Below are 15545 nucleotides of genomic sequence, written 5' to 3' on the forward strand. Positions count from 1 at the left end.
ACCGGTGACTCGTTAGCTCCGCCCTGTCGCCTCCCCACTCGAGAGAAATTTGACATTGTGCCATTGTCAAGAATGGGTTTCACCTAAATGCTACTCCGTGAAATGCATTTGATAAAATGCCACTTTCAACTCCTGGCTACATGCTAGAATATTTTTCGGGACCGAATTACCCCCAACCCAACTTCTTCCTCCTACTCGCCGGCGAGATCTGTCGTCTCCTCACCCACATCGACTAGCTATCCGACAACCGGCGACGGTTGGTAAACTCAACGGAGCCGCCGGTCGGGGACCTAGTGTACGTGCGCCGCGGGCGGCTATGGCGGCGGCGACGCGTGGGTGTGGTGGAAGGAGGGAAGATGGGAGCTGCTTGGCATGTGTAGTTGCTTGCCTTCTTCCCTATCTGCGCCGCCGCCATCGCCCGACGCACGTGCACGCCGCCGCCTCTTCCCCATCCGCGCCGCCGCCCGACGCACGCGTGCATCGCTGCCTTCACCCTCCCCCCCTATTTGCGCCACCGCATTCCTTCCCCCATCTGCACCACCGCTGCCAGCCAACGGACGCGCCGCTGCTGCCTTTTCCCCATCTGCGCCGTCACGCCGGAGGACGAGAAAGACGAGATAGCCAGAGTTGGAAGAGAAGATGGGGACAGAGGAGAGGGCAATTTGGTCCCGGATAGCATTGTAGCTTGTAGCCACGGGTTGAAAATGGTATTTTAACGAATCCATTTTGCGGAGTGGCATTTCGGCGAAACCCAGTTTTGGCAACGGCAGAATGTCCAATTTCTCCCCGCCCGCAGCGTTGAGCTCCTTGCAGCACCTACGAGACGCTCCCCGACTGACTTGGCCTCGAGCTCGTTGAATAGTGTGAGGTTAAAATCCCCCGACACGGTGAAGACGTCGTGTGGCACTAGCGGCAGATCTATAGTGTTATGTCAGTGTTAGTGTCAGACGAAACCAATGATTTTCAGCAAAACCTATGGTTAAACTGCTTATCAATATATTATAACACTATAATGTAAGTATAATTAGCATGCTATGACATTGGTAGACACATTATGACACCAAGAAGTCAATTTTCTATCTTCCAATGCGTGTGCGGTGGGGTGTATCCCCCTATACACTCTCTTCTCCCTTCCTCCTCCCCTTCTTCTTTTCCTACTACACCATAAATTTAAAAAAAAATAAAAAAAATAAAGTTAGAAAAAATTATTTATAGGAATACTATATATAAAAAAATATTTGAATTTAAATTCAAATTTAAAACGGGTATGTAAACTTTTGAATTATAAACTTTGGGTCTATAAACTAATATTTGAATTGAATTTTAAATTTGAATCGAGTATGTAAACTTTTGACATATAAACTTTGGGTGTATAAACTTTAGGTGTATAAACTTTAGATGTATAGAAATACTATATATAAAAATATTTGAATTCAAATTCAAATTTGAATAGGATATAATTCAAATTTAAATTTGAATCAGGTATGTAATTTTGACTTGTAAACTTTGGGTCTATAAACTTTAGGTGTATAAACTTTAGATGTATAGAAATACTATATATAAAAAATATTTGAATTCAAATTCAAATTTGAATCAGATATATAAACTTTTGACTTGTAAACTTTGGGTCTCAAAACTTTATGTGTATAAATTTTAGATGTGTAAACTTATGTGTATAAACTTTAGGTGCATAAATTTACTAAAATAGAAAAGTAATACGGTAAAAAAAAAGAAAATCAGGTGGAGGGAGAGAGGGATCTGATCGCTGGGGGGCACCCCAACGTGACCTCCCGCGGCGCGGTAGCAGAGATAGGCGTCAGTGGAGGTGACTCCACGTCTGATGAGGCCGGGGAATAGGGAGACCAGGTTCGGTCAGACCCGGGAAAAAGGAGGGGTCGAGGAGAGTACCCGGATCTCAGTACCTGAAGCAGGTAGTGCCGTATAGCATTCTTAGGAAGGAAAAAAGTTCGCTTTGACTCTCTTAACTGGTGATCGAATTTGATTCGTACCCCTAAACCGTAATACCGGATATCTGTATTTTCTCAACTATTAAAACTGATGCAATTTGACTCCCTCGATAGTTTTGGAGTATGTTTTCGCTGACGTGGTGCTTTGATCTAGTCTAACTAGCTGGCTCAGCATGTGGGACCCACTAGTAGGTGTCACATTTTCTTCTCCCCTCCCTTTCTTTATTCTTCTCTTTTCTTTCTTCTTTTTCCCACGGTGACCGAGGCGGATGCGGATCGATGGCGTCGTGGCCCAAGGCAACGCGGCGGTGACGGTGGTTGCGGAGATGAGCGTGCAGCGCACGGTGACCTGGTTCTCCTCCGGTGGATGTCGCCGGAGCCGTACTCCCAAAACCCTCACCCGATCTCCGCTTTCCACTCCCTACTGATGATGAGATCGCTCTTTACCGCAGCAGCAGCGTCAAGATTCACCGCCTTGCCTTCTTCGCTCTGCCCGGATGCTAGGCCTCCGGCGACGATTCCGGCATGTCCAGCACCATCACGGGTCTCGTCCGGGATTATGTACATGCTGTACAGAATTACAAATGTGTAGATACGAATGAACAGAAAATTTGAAAACATCAACAGAGAGAAGAAATTACTTAGATATGTTCCATGAAATTATTTACAAGAAAATAAATCACCCAGGGAGGAACTCCGAAGCGGCGACGCCCGCTGGTTTGCGGAGGGGAGGTGGCGGACCAACAGCTCGCCGGCCTTGCCGAGGGTTGACCAAGCTCCAAGAGCGCGGCGACGTACAACGCACCACAGCGTGCCCTCCGCCAAGGACGCCTCACGCGGGGCTGCGGGAGCAGCGGCGATGGAGCACGCGGACTGGGAAGGCGGAGGCAGGTGCGGGACCGAGGAGCAGAAGCGAGGGCAGCAGTAAGCAGGGGGAGGCGCCGCGGCGGCGCTCGCTCGACGCTCCTGGAATCGATTGGGTTGTCGCTCGGTCAATTTGGGCTAAGCCACGCCGCGCTCCCGCACTTGGAGGTCGCTGCCGCTCCGGCCCTCGCCCGCTCGCCTCCGCCGCTGCTCCAACACCCGTCGTCTCTCCCACAGCCGCCATGGCCGAGGGGGGAAAGAAAAGAGAGATAAGGGAGAGATGGAGGAGGAAGAAGGGTTGGAAAGAAAGGATGACGTGTGGGCCCACAATACATTTTCTATGTGAATGACAGATGGGTCCTACAGATATTTTTTTAATTCTAGTGCCACATAAATACCATGTGGAATGAAGACCTAATCAACACTGCCACATCAACAAAACCACCATCTATAACCATTGGAGAAGTCAAATTACACTTATTTCAATAGTTTAGAGAGTCGTCCTATCCGATTTTTGAGATGAGGGATACAAAATAACAATCTGGCCCCGTCTTCACTCTACTCGACTGTAGTCTACTCATTCCCTTCTCTCTGCCTTATCTCTATCGCTCCCTCTAGGATTTCCTCATCGAGGATAGAGACAACATCTTGATCTCGACGGTGGTGCAATGAGTTTAGCTTCGGCTTCCTCAACTGCAGAACACTTAACCTTGGATTCCACAATGGTAACGCAGCACGATGTCCTCTCGTCCTCGACAACACCAATGCGACAAGCTCGGCCTAGCCTTTTTTCAACGCCAACACAGCACAATGGCCCCATAGCACTCCGGACGAGGTCCCACTGGTGACGCCAACAGTGTGCAGCGGAAGAGCCCTTGGTGCTGAGCTTGGCAACGAAGAGGAGGAAGAAGTAGATCTAGACCGGTACATTTTTATCTGTTTTTCATCTTTCAACCAATTTTTTTTATCTTTCTTTGTGTTGAATGAAAATGATGCAGTGGTTAGTTTGATTGTTTTCTCTTTATTTTACTTCCATGCATGAGATATGTTTGTTTCAATAGTTGAAACTCGATGTTTCATACTCTAAAGAAGAAAATGTTTCAGCTACGATTTAATTATCGTTCAAATTCTTGAAAAAATTGTACAAGACATGAAACAGCCCCAATTTTTATGAAAAAATTGGATGTCTGATTTGTAGTCTCGTCGAATTTAATCAGTTCATGCATGAGAATGAAACGGGGCCCAGTTAATCGCCTCTGTACTCAAATTTGGTTCTCTTTCAATGCCATTTCCAACCGTGAAAAATGTATTTTGAGTAGGCTGTGTAAATCAATTTGGTCTTTATTAACGATTGATAAAGACCAGGCCCCTAATGCTGGCTCGCGATCGCGTATGTACGGCCTCGTATCATATGGGCCAGCCGCTAAATCCTCCCCAAGATGGCGCAACCAGTGGCACTGGCAGCATCACGTCTCCAGGGGCCAATGCGCTTCGCGTTCGACCTTGGCGACGTACGTTCTGGTGGCGGCGTGCGGGCCAGTTAGCCCAAGCACGTAATGCACGCGTCGGAGCAATCGCGATGGGGGCTTGATTGGCGACCACTCGCGCGCGGCCAGGAAAAAAGTCCACTTTGAGTCCCTTAAAGTCTCTCAAATTGTATCAGTTTTAATAGATTGGAAAGCCATCTTATCCGGTTTTTTTTAAGGGGGTACAAATTAGATTTGGCTGATATTTAAGGAAGTCAAAGTGGACTTTTTCCCGCGGGCAGCACCGCGCGAGGCCCGAACCTCTCTTGGTACTGTTCATATATACGTATGTTATGTATATACATTAGTATACAAAGTTGACATATGTATATAAATTATATACATCGTATATACAAAGTTTATATTATATTATGTATATATGTAATTTATTATGTTTATATATACATATATTATGTATATGTGTAATTTATATGCGTATATATAAAAGAGAGAATCCATTATATACCACTGACTTTGTCACACGTCTACGATTTGCCACTGACTTTATCATGTTCTACAATATGTCATCGACTTTTGCTTAACTTCTACAATTTACCATCGCCGTCCGGTTAGTCTCCGTTAGTACTGTACAAATTTGTCGAAATGACCAAAATACCCCTGGGAGAAAAGGTTTCAAAATTTGGATAAAAATTATGAAATATCATATTTCAAGTTTTTGGTCAAATTTTGGATGTTTACAATCTTATGTTTATAATATAATATTTTGATAATTTTATCCAAATTTTGGAAGTTTGTCATAGGGGTATTTTGGTCATTTCAACAAATTTGTACAGTACTAACGGTGGCTAACCGGACGGCGATGGTAAATCGTAGAAGTTAAGCAAAAGTCGATGGCATATTGTAGAACGTGACAAAGTCAGTGGCAAATCGTAGACGTGCGACAAAGTCAGTGGCATATAATGGATTATCTCTATATAAAATATTGATGTATAAACTTTATATACATATCTATACGATTTTTTATATATGTACCAATTTACATGTATACATATACACTTTTGATATATTATAAACATTATATAAACGTTATATATACGGTACGAAATACGTGTCCATACACATACGTATACAAATTTTACACATATAAATACAAAATTCATATGTCTCGATGCTTTGGATCCGCGTCGGAACGTGGCGATAGCTACTCATGTAATGCCCCGAGTTTCGCCCAACCATAATCTATAACACCGGGTACGTACCCGGTGTTATAGATTATGGTTGGGCGAAACTCGGGGTATTACATTCTTCCCCCCTTCAATCGAATTCACCCTCGAATTCACCCAACCATAATCTAGAACACTGGGTATTACAACTCAAGGGCACGGATGGCTGTGGCAGAGGGGCTGCGTGGGCGGATCTAGTTGGCCGGCATCTGCTCCGGTCGGCAGTGGCAACGATGATGATGGTGGGGTCCCTCCTTGGAGGTGGACGACTGGGGCAGCCGACAGTGGGAGTTCCGATGGTGGTGGTGGTGAATGCAGTGATAAGGCTATTGAAGCGGCTGGTCGGGTGGTGGTGATGGGAGGTGGCGATGGAGTTGGGCAGAGATGGGGGCTAGTCTTCTGTCCCTTCCTCTGTCGCCAGTGGCGAGGGCTGGCAGCGTCAAAAAGCGATAGGGGCTAGCCCTCTCCCGCAACTCTAGATTAGCTGATGTGCATGGTGACGATGGTGGGTGGTCATTTCGGCATCGACGGGGTTTAATTCTCGGTGGCGGCGAGTTCCTGTGCTCGGATCTGACCATGGAAAGGCAAGCGGTAGGCTAGTGGCCATTCGGGATGGGGCTTGGCCGTTCGGGATGGTGTTGGCTCGCCGCAAATGAGGACGGTGGCAACGAAGGCTCTCGGCAGCGGTATCCTAGAGGTGACAGCTGCCAAGCGAGCTTCGATACCAAAATATGGCTATGGATTGGTGTGAATGATGGTGGAGCTTAGCATGATGTGCTGGATGGCTTCACAATGCTCTAGGAGCGGTGGGGAATTCGACGGTTTGTGGAAGGTGGTGGTGGCGTGGTAGGGTGGTTTCTGGACACACTAGGAGTGTGCGAAATGCAGCGGCTGCGTAAGGGGATTTGGACGGTGACGATGTACAGCATACACTTCAGTTGGCAGTAGATGGTTGTTTGTGATTAGCAAAGGTGGAGATGGTGCGGCGATGGGCAGCACGGACTAGTTCCGATTCTCCCTTTTCGCCCTCTCATGCTGCGACGGAATGTTTGAGTCATCGATGAAGTTGGAAACTATGTCTTCTAGCTTCTGTTTTTTGTGTTTTAGTTTTCTTTGTTTGTGTGAGGTTTGGAGTATAAAAACTCATGTATTATTTTGTTTGTGTATATCCTTCGTGAATATAGAGGCTATATTAATGAAAAATCCATTATTAAAAAGATAAATACAAAGTTTGTATACGTATACAAACTTTATATTTATATCTATAAAATTTGTATACGTACGTATACACTAGAAAAAATGCATGTGTGTTGCACCGGGTAAAACTATTTTTGGATCGCTAATTCGCTATACAACATTATACTCCTTTCTTGGATTTAGACTGGAAGCCTATTACTTCCTTCCTTTTATTAGCCCAGTTCGCTACCTCTCTCTCTCCGCTCCTGTCTCGCTTCAACTTAGCCCACAAGTGGAGCTGTAGGGCTAGCTCGCACAGCCAACTACCGTCTTCAACCTCTGGAAGTGCCCGTATGGATGCCGGAGTCAATCTTCTCATCCAATTTAGTCGAATCTTTCTCGATCCTCCCATCACCTTGATGGCTTTTGATCCACTTGATTTTCTCTTTTCTGTTTTATCAAAACCGGAGCAATCCATGAAACTTGGGATAAAAACGACGACGGTTAAATAAAGATGAAATCCGGTGAAGTAAAACCAAATTGCAAGAGGTAATCATGGGGAAAATGATGAGTGAGTAATGGGAATTAATTTTTACAATCAATTTAAAGAGGAAACACAGGGGGAGATCAATGTGGTGACGACGCTATGGTTTGGCCCGGGCGACAGATGGAGATTAAATCCCGGCGACCAAAAAGACCAAGTGAATAAAAAAAAAATTGAATCCTCACCACGTGCAAAAAAAGGTGGCGGAGAAAGCAGATGAAAAAACCGGAAAAAATGACAAAAAATAAAGCGTGCAAGAAAACCGGTGTGTAAAAAAAATAGCGGCAAAAAAAAAGGGAACAAACGACCAAGAAAAGAAAGCGGACGGAAAAAAAGAAAAACGGCGGAAGGACGGACGGAAAAAAAAGAAAAAAAAAGGAAAAACGGCAAAAGAAAAAGGCCAGACGTAAAAAAAGAAAAACATAGGAGGCCGCGCGCTATTCGCTTGTTAGCGATTTGGATCGATCGTGGGTGCACTACACTACGTGCCCAACCGGCCAAGTTCTTCTTGTTGCCTCACGGTCGTAACTAGGGATGAAAACGGTCGGAAACGGTCGGAAAAACCCTCTACCATTTTCATTTTCATTTTATTTTCTCGAAAATGGAATCGGAACGGTATACTCGGAAACGGTAACGATATCGGTTATATCGGTATCTCGGAAACGGAACCGTCGGAACGGGAATATACCGATATCGGACGGAAGTCGAAAATTCATGTCGGAAACAGCGAACTGTGGTATCATCCCGCATTTAACTATGTATGAAGATGACCTTATAATTTCACCCTTGCATCATTACGCTGCCACACAACACCATTATATGATGATTAATAAGTTGACAATAAGATTGATAAATAATATAAATAAAGTTCAATGATACTTCAACATCAATGTGGCTAAAGCATACAATGTGGCTTACATGATAGGATTACAGCATAACTAATATTGTCCGACTTTTTTTAGGATATAGATCTGAAGTCTTCGAGAACACCAAGCTCACAAGCTGGCATGGCTTCAGCTGATCAGCTCCTTGTCAAACATCATTCATTATTTCATCATCAATTGACATAGCTATATCGTCGTCCTACAGTGGCACATTGCATAAGAACTTTTATGTTGACACTGTATAACTACTGTTGTAATTAAGTTTCATGCTAAACTAGACTTTTTGGTATTTCCAGGTCGATCACAGAGAGGAGTCAAGATGGTGGGGCCCGCCAGTGGATCCCACAGTCTTTCTTTTCCTCTCTTTCTTTTATTTTTTCTCTCTCTCTTATCCTTCCCTTCTCTCGGTTCCTTTTCCTGCTCTCTCGATTTCTTCTCTGTTTTCTCTCTCGTTCTCTTCTCTGCCTTTGGCTCCTTCACGCGCGCCCGAGAGGAGAGAGGCGCCGGAGATGGCGGCCTGGCGCAGGGCGGCGGTGGGGGAAGGAGAGAGGAGAAAGGGGCGGCATCGGTGGGGAGGAGGAGGCTGGGGCGGTGCGGCGGCGCTCGGCGCTTGGCTCGGTGGCACGGAAGCCGGCGGTGGAGCATGGGGGAGGGAAGGTGGCCGGCTGCGACGGAGGCCGTCGGGCCGAAGGAGGTTGCGGCCGGCGTCGGCGACCTGGTGGCGGCGCCCAACATGGCGCGGCGGTGCCCCAGCGCCGATGAAGACGACGATGCGGTCAGGCCTAGTTGGCTTCTTTATTCGGAATGGGCTGCTCCTTAATGCCTAATGGGCTCCTCCTCCTGCTAGCCAGGCCCAGCCGACTTCCTTCTTCGGAATTTTGTCGGAAATTTGACGGAAATTACCGATAAAAAACGGTTACCGACAAAACGGTCGGAAAAAACCCCATATCATTTCCGCTACCATTTCCGAAAGAGATTACCATTTCCATTTCCGATACCGACAATTACCGATACCGATTGAAACGGTCGGTGCAAACCGGAAACGGTAGCCGGAATTCTCGGAAATTTCCGTACCGTTTTCACCCCTAGTCGTAACCGAGGACGTAAGATGTGGTGACGTAATCTCGGCGCTCATGCACCAGTAGTTTAGGATTTAACCAATTATTATAACCGGCCGGCTATACGATCTCGAAATCTCAAGGAAAAGGATGGATGGACAACGACTAGTACCATATATATAGTGCACGTGTGGCATATGCATCCTAGGTTATATAGGTTGGACCGGTCGCCGCCCATGACCAAGCTGATCGATGAGACCAGGCAGCCGCCGAACCATGCGATCGACTCAATTTCAATTCACCAGCAAATTCTTTCTTTTTTTATCAGAAACTTATCCATACCAGCCCAACAAGGGCAACAGCTTGCTAGGTTAATGTCAACACATCCAGATTCTAGAACCCTTGTTTTAGCTTGCCTGACGTATTCTATTTGTTGTTTTTCCTACAGCATATCATGATTTAGAACTTTATGAATCATGACCTGATGATCGTTCATTTTTTGAAATTAAAGGACATTATTTTCCTATGGTTACATTGTAGCCAAATATGTTTCTACAGAAATAAACTGTGAGATTAATTTATCTATTTAATTTGTTTTTTACGCTAACGCGAAATTAGTCTTTATTAGCTAAATGATTGTAGTAGTTTTTATTCTTGGTCTACTCGAATTTTTTTATCACGCATGAAGGACATAAAAATAAAATACTATGTATCCTGGTAAATCGAAATAACAGCACTTGCTTTTCTGGGCCTTGTATGTGAGCTCATTATTTCTTTGTCTTTTTTATTTTTTCAGTGTAATGACTAGGTATGTATTATGTGAATTTACATGGATTGTGCTTTTTAAATAAAAGACTCCATCTCAGGCACCCGATATAGATGAGTATATCGGGCACCCTATCATGGTCGGTGGCCACATCCCCACTCCACTTGGCTAGAGTTTACTTATTCCCTTCTCTATCCCTTATCTCTATCGCTCTCTCTATGCTTCTCTCGTCGAGTATGGTGACAACATCTTGACCTCGATGGCGGCACAATGAGTTTGGCTTCGGCTTTCTCAGCCGTGGTACGGTTAACAGGGGCGGATCTACGGTGTTCCTATCGGTGTCAGCTGACACCGACGCCCTTCTGCAAATCCTACACGATGCTATTTGTTTTTAGCCAATGACACCATCGGTGAAAGTTCATTGACACCGGTAGATTGACCAATTCACTACAGCTCATGCAATTAGCAGGTAATAAAAACATGCGGTTGTTTTATGTTTTATGAAAGCAAAACAGTTATGCTATTGTTAGCATTACACGTGTAAACACCCTATTTTCCTTTAGTTAATTAATCAATTTCTCATAGTTTTGCTAAGTGATTGTTAGAACTAACTTGCTTGGTTACTTTATTTTGTTCTGATATGTTAAACAATTAGTAATTTAACCCGGTGAAATATGTCATTACTTCTTTTTAGGTTTAATAGATAACAATGTAGAATAATAAGGTGTAGAAATAGTGCGCAACAGATAAAGCTTACATGTATGCATTAAATTTTGCAAAAATGTTTTTTAATACTTAGAAGACATGGTAAGTTGCTCGAATTGTTATCAATCAGTCATATCTATTTCTATATTTCTATGTTGTACTAGTAATTCACTAATGTTAGAACACGTGTAGGACATTATAGATAACTAAGCTTCATAAATATATGATTTAGATTTATGATTATGTTGATAATATTGGGATGAATTATTTTGTTTCCAATCTTTTATGAAATACTATAAAAATTTAAACCATTATAGTTTAACATATACACTTCAAATCCAGCGTAGATTAAGGATCTAGAACTATATCAAGCAAGGCTATAATAAAATATGTTTTACCTAATAACACCGGTGACTGAAAATTCTGGATCCGCCCTTGCGGTTAACCTTGGCTGCCACAATAGCAATGCAACATAATGGCCTCTCGTCCTCAACAGCACCAGTGCGACAAGCTCGGTCTAGCCTTTTCTCAACGGAAGCAAGGCAGGATAGCCCTATAGCATTTTGGATGAGGTCCCGCTGATGGCACCAGCAGTGAGCAACGAAAGAGCGCCTAGTACGTGTTGAGCCTGGTAACGGAGAGAAGGAAGAAGTAGATCTAGGCTGGTACATTTTCAATTTTCTTTCATCTTTCAACCAATATATTTTTTTTATCTTTCGTTACGTTGAATCATATAATGATGCAGTGGTTAGTTAGCTGGTGTGTTTTCTATTTTTTCAATGCATGAGATATGTTTGTTTCAATAATTGAAACTCGAAGTTTCATACTCTAAAGCAAAAAAAAAAAGAATGTTTCAGGTCAGCTGTGATTTGATTATGTTTCACTGTTTAAATTGTTAACAAAATTTTGTACAAGACATGAAACTCGGATGCCTGATTTGTAGTCTTCTCGAATTTTATCACTTCATGAGATCCGAACGGGGATCGGTGAATTGTCACTGAACTGAAATTTGGTTCTCTCACATGCCATTTCCAACTGTGAGAAATGTATTTGAGTAGGCTGTGTAAATCGGTTCCCCTTTATTAACGATCGATGAAGGCCAGGCCCCTATTAATTGCTGGCTCGGGATCGCGTGTGTACGGCCTCGTATCGTATGGGCCAACCGCTCAACCAGCGGCCGCCTGCAGGTGGCGGCGCGCCTGCCAGTTAGTCCAAGCACGCAATGCTAGCTGCACGCGTGACGCGTCGAAAGCACTCGCGATATGAGTGCGCTACGTGCCCAATCCAAGTTCTTCTTGTTGCCTCTCGACGGTAACCGATCGACGTACGTAAGATGTGTGTTGACGATAATCTCGTAAGTTGTACGTGTTTACGTACGGAGTAATGATCTCCAGTAGTTTTAAGTTTTAACCGGCCCGGCCGGCTTTACGTACGATCTTGAGATCTCAAGGAAAAGGATGGATGGACAACGACTAGCAAGTATATACCACATGGTGCACGTGTGGCATATGCATCCTAGGTTGGACGTACGCCTCCCATGACCAAGTTGATCGATGACCGCCGTCAAACCATGCGACTCAATTCACCAACAGATTAGGCTGAGTTCCGCACCGAGAGTTCTCATGTCTTCTCCTTCCTTTTTCACACGCACACACTATTCTAACAGTTAAACGATGTGTTTTTTAAAAAAAAAATATGTAGGAAAGTTGCTTTTAAAAAATCATATTAGTCCATTTTTTATGTTTTTTCTAATAGCTAATAACTATTCCGTTTTCTATGCCGGAGATAAACGTTTCCAGCTGTAACAAATGAACACAGCCATTAGCGAGAATGCTATCGCGTTTCCAGCGCACACTTCCAGCGCGCGTATTTCTTTTCTCTTTTTTCTTTTTTTCTTGGCGTTGTTTGCTTCCGCCGTTTCTTTTTTTTTCTTTTTTTCGCAGTTCGCTATCGTATGGGTAGGAGAAAAAATCGTAATTAGTTTACTAGTGATTAGTTTCCTATTTTTACTAGTGATTAGTTTACTAGTAATTTTTCAATATTAACTTCAAAATTTTCAAATTTGGACTTGAAAGTTTTCAAATCTCGAGATAAAAATTTTCAAATCTGGGCTTGGCAGTTTTCGAATCTCGAATTGAAAGTTTTCAAATCTCGAGTTGAAAATTTTCAAATCTCAAGTTGAAAGTTTTCAAAAATTTCAAATCTAGACTTGAAAGTTTTCGAATCTCGAGTTGAAAATTTTCAAATATCAAGTTGAAAGTTTTTAAATTTTTTAAATCTGAACTTGAACGTTTTCGAATCTCGAGTTGAAAGTTTTTGAATCAAAATTGAAAGTTTTCAAATCTGAGTTGAAAGTATTCAAAATTTGACTTTAAAATTTAAATCTTAAATCAAAAGTTTTCAAATTTAACTTAATTTTTTTTAATTTGTTAGTAGAAAAATCTAAAAAAAATCTTGAGAGTATTTCCTAATTGCTATCATTAGTGTTAAGTGTTAACTAATAGAGATATTAAGCGCACGCGCCAGATAGCTACTCCAGCCATGAGTCCATTTGTCCCGAGGCAGGCTGCAATAGCTGTACACAGTTTTCCGGCCCACGCGGACGGCCCAACACCTGTGCGGTCCAGGCGCACACCCCTCGCTTTTCCTCCCAAAGTCCCAAGCCCACCAAAAGACGTACGTCACCGAGGACGCACTCGCAGCAAGTTCATATGGAGTATTGGGACTTTGCTTTGCTTTCGATCGCCTTTTTGACAAAAACACGACCGATCGGTTGCACAACTGTACATGTACGACTCTGTACATGGACACACAATAATAATTAATCGGAGTTGCTAGCAATATGGCGCCATATGCTATAGTCGATTTTTTTCAGCCACTTACATAACAGTTACACCTCATTTACACCCCACTTATATATGTAATTAGAATGTAATTTTCGAATTTACATATGTAATTTTAGCACTTACATATATAATTTTGAGACTTACATTGTAAATACACTAAAATTACATATGTAATTTAGAGACTTACAATATAAATACATACCGACTATTTTTTGATAAAAATATGACGCCATAAATATAGCTACACCCTAATTAATTAACTAACTCGATCAGTCGAATTAGTATGTATCATGAGTGACGACGACCAGCGACGGCCGGGGAAAGAACCCAGCTTGACTCGCGGTTGACCACCTAGCGCAAAAGCGACCGAGCTACACTAGCTGCATTACGTGTCAGCCTATGATCCATCGCATTCCTCGTCCTCTGCTATTTTAGGTGGTCGCTTCCTTTGGGGAAGCTACCTTATACTTTTCTTTTCTCTGGAGCAGTCCAGACTCCAGATGCAGCAAACTCTACTATACGTTATATGCACGTATACGTTATCTCTGCTATTACCTTCGAAATCTGGAACGGATATATCTTAAAGATTGATAAGATCAACACAAACGTCTCGTTATTAACGGATACGTCACGTAGCACTAAAAGAATAATTAATTATAAATATGAAGTCATACGCCTAGTATAAAATTTAATACTGAGCAGATAACTTTTATCAACAAAAACTAAACTAGTTGAGAGATACGCTTAATTTACACGTTATAAAGTAATAAATAAACTAAAAACTGAGCCTTCAAAAAACAATATCTCATCTCTATCGACCAGACACCAAGTGATTATGTCAAGTAACTATATAATAATTGTTATAAAAGTTAGTCGATATAGAAAAAGAACGACTATCTTCTCGATAGCTTCAATCACTGATCACCAAAACATCCCAAATAACAACCCAACAACACATGATATTTAATAAGGTTCAGCTAAAACTCAATCCTATATGCTCTGATTATGAGCGCTCCTTTTCAATCAATATAGAACCTAGTCACTACAAGTCCATGGCTCGCCGCCATCCTCTTTTAGCGTGTGTATACTACATTATAATCATCATAGTTATATTAGAGCATCTCTTTTTGAAGGGTTGCTAGATTACAGAATCCGATTCTAACTATACCTCCTACCACTTATTTCAACTACAAGTCCAATTATAACCTAATATATAGGACTAAAATATTCGACACCAATGTTAGTAGTATTTATTAGTATCAACTTCATATTAAGTATAATGTGGTATTTATTAATTTTGAATTTTTCAAATTATTAAATCATTGATAAATAATAATTGAGATTATCAACCAAGTACAGCTCTACCTATAAAAATTTGTCATTATTGGATCATTTAAAAAAATGAAAATTGAATGATATATAAGCTCTACCTAGACCAGGTGCATGATATAAGCGATGAGGCAAAATTTAGCGATATGTAAAGATAAAAATAATGTTACTTTTCTCCCTGCTCCTTTTAGCGACGGAGTCAAAGTAAATCTTAGAAGCGTTTTTTAGATGAATCTGAACGTTCTACTCTTGATTTGAATTAGGGATGCAAGCGGGACGGACAAGCGGGTTATTTTAGCCCGCTTATCTTACTTATAATTCATTTTTTTCTTCTAAATTTTATACTAGCATGTGGGAAATGAACTAGCAAACGAGTTTTTCTACGGGTAGCCGGACTACCTACCTACATGCATCTCTAATTTGAATAGCTAGTCGTTATCAAGGCTTGGAACCTCTGAGCAGAAAGGGTTATCTATAGGCTTGGCAGCCATCCGGCCGGTCAAAAACCAAAATCAGCACCACCACCACGTACGCACGTGCCAAAGCATTCTATCACGGTCACTTGGCTTGATCGATCCTATATATATACCAGCAACCATAATTGCACGGAACGCACGGCTTGGAATCGCCTCACTCACGAACTCCTACGTACGCTACACAGGCCAGTAAATTAGCTAGACAGATAACGTAGCGTAC

General features: G+C 42.5%; 1 long non-coding RNA gene across 1 annotated transcript; it reads right to left on the reverse strand.

The window, feature by feature from the left end:
• Positions 1–2014: 2014 nt before the first annotated feature.
• Positions 2015–3102, reverse strand: LOC9270788 (uncharacterized). Its single transcript, XR_001544887.3, has 2 exons — positions 2636–3102; positions 2015–2535 (listed from the first exon to the last, which is right to left on the reverse strand). It is a non-coding gene; the product is annotated as an uncharacterized lncRNA (long non-coding RNA).
• Between the last annotated feature and the right edge of the window lie 12443 nt (positions 3103–15545).

Source organism: Oryza sativa, chromosome 1, assembly GCF_034140825.1.
Source record: "Oryza sativa Japonica Group chromosome 1, ASM3414082v1".
Taxonomy (NCBI): Eukaryota; Viridiplantae; Streptophyta; class Magnoliopsida; order Poales; family Poaceae; genus Oryza; species Oryza sativa.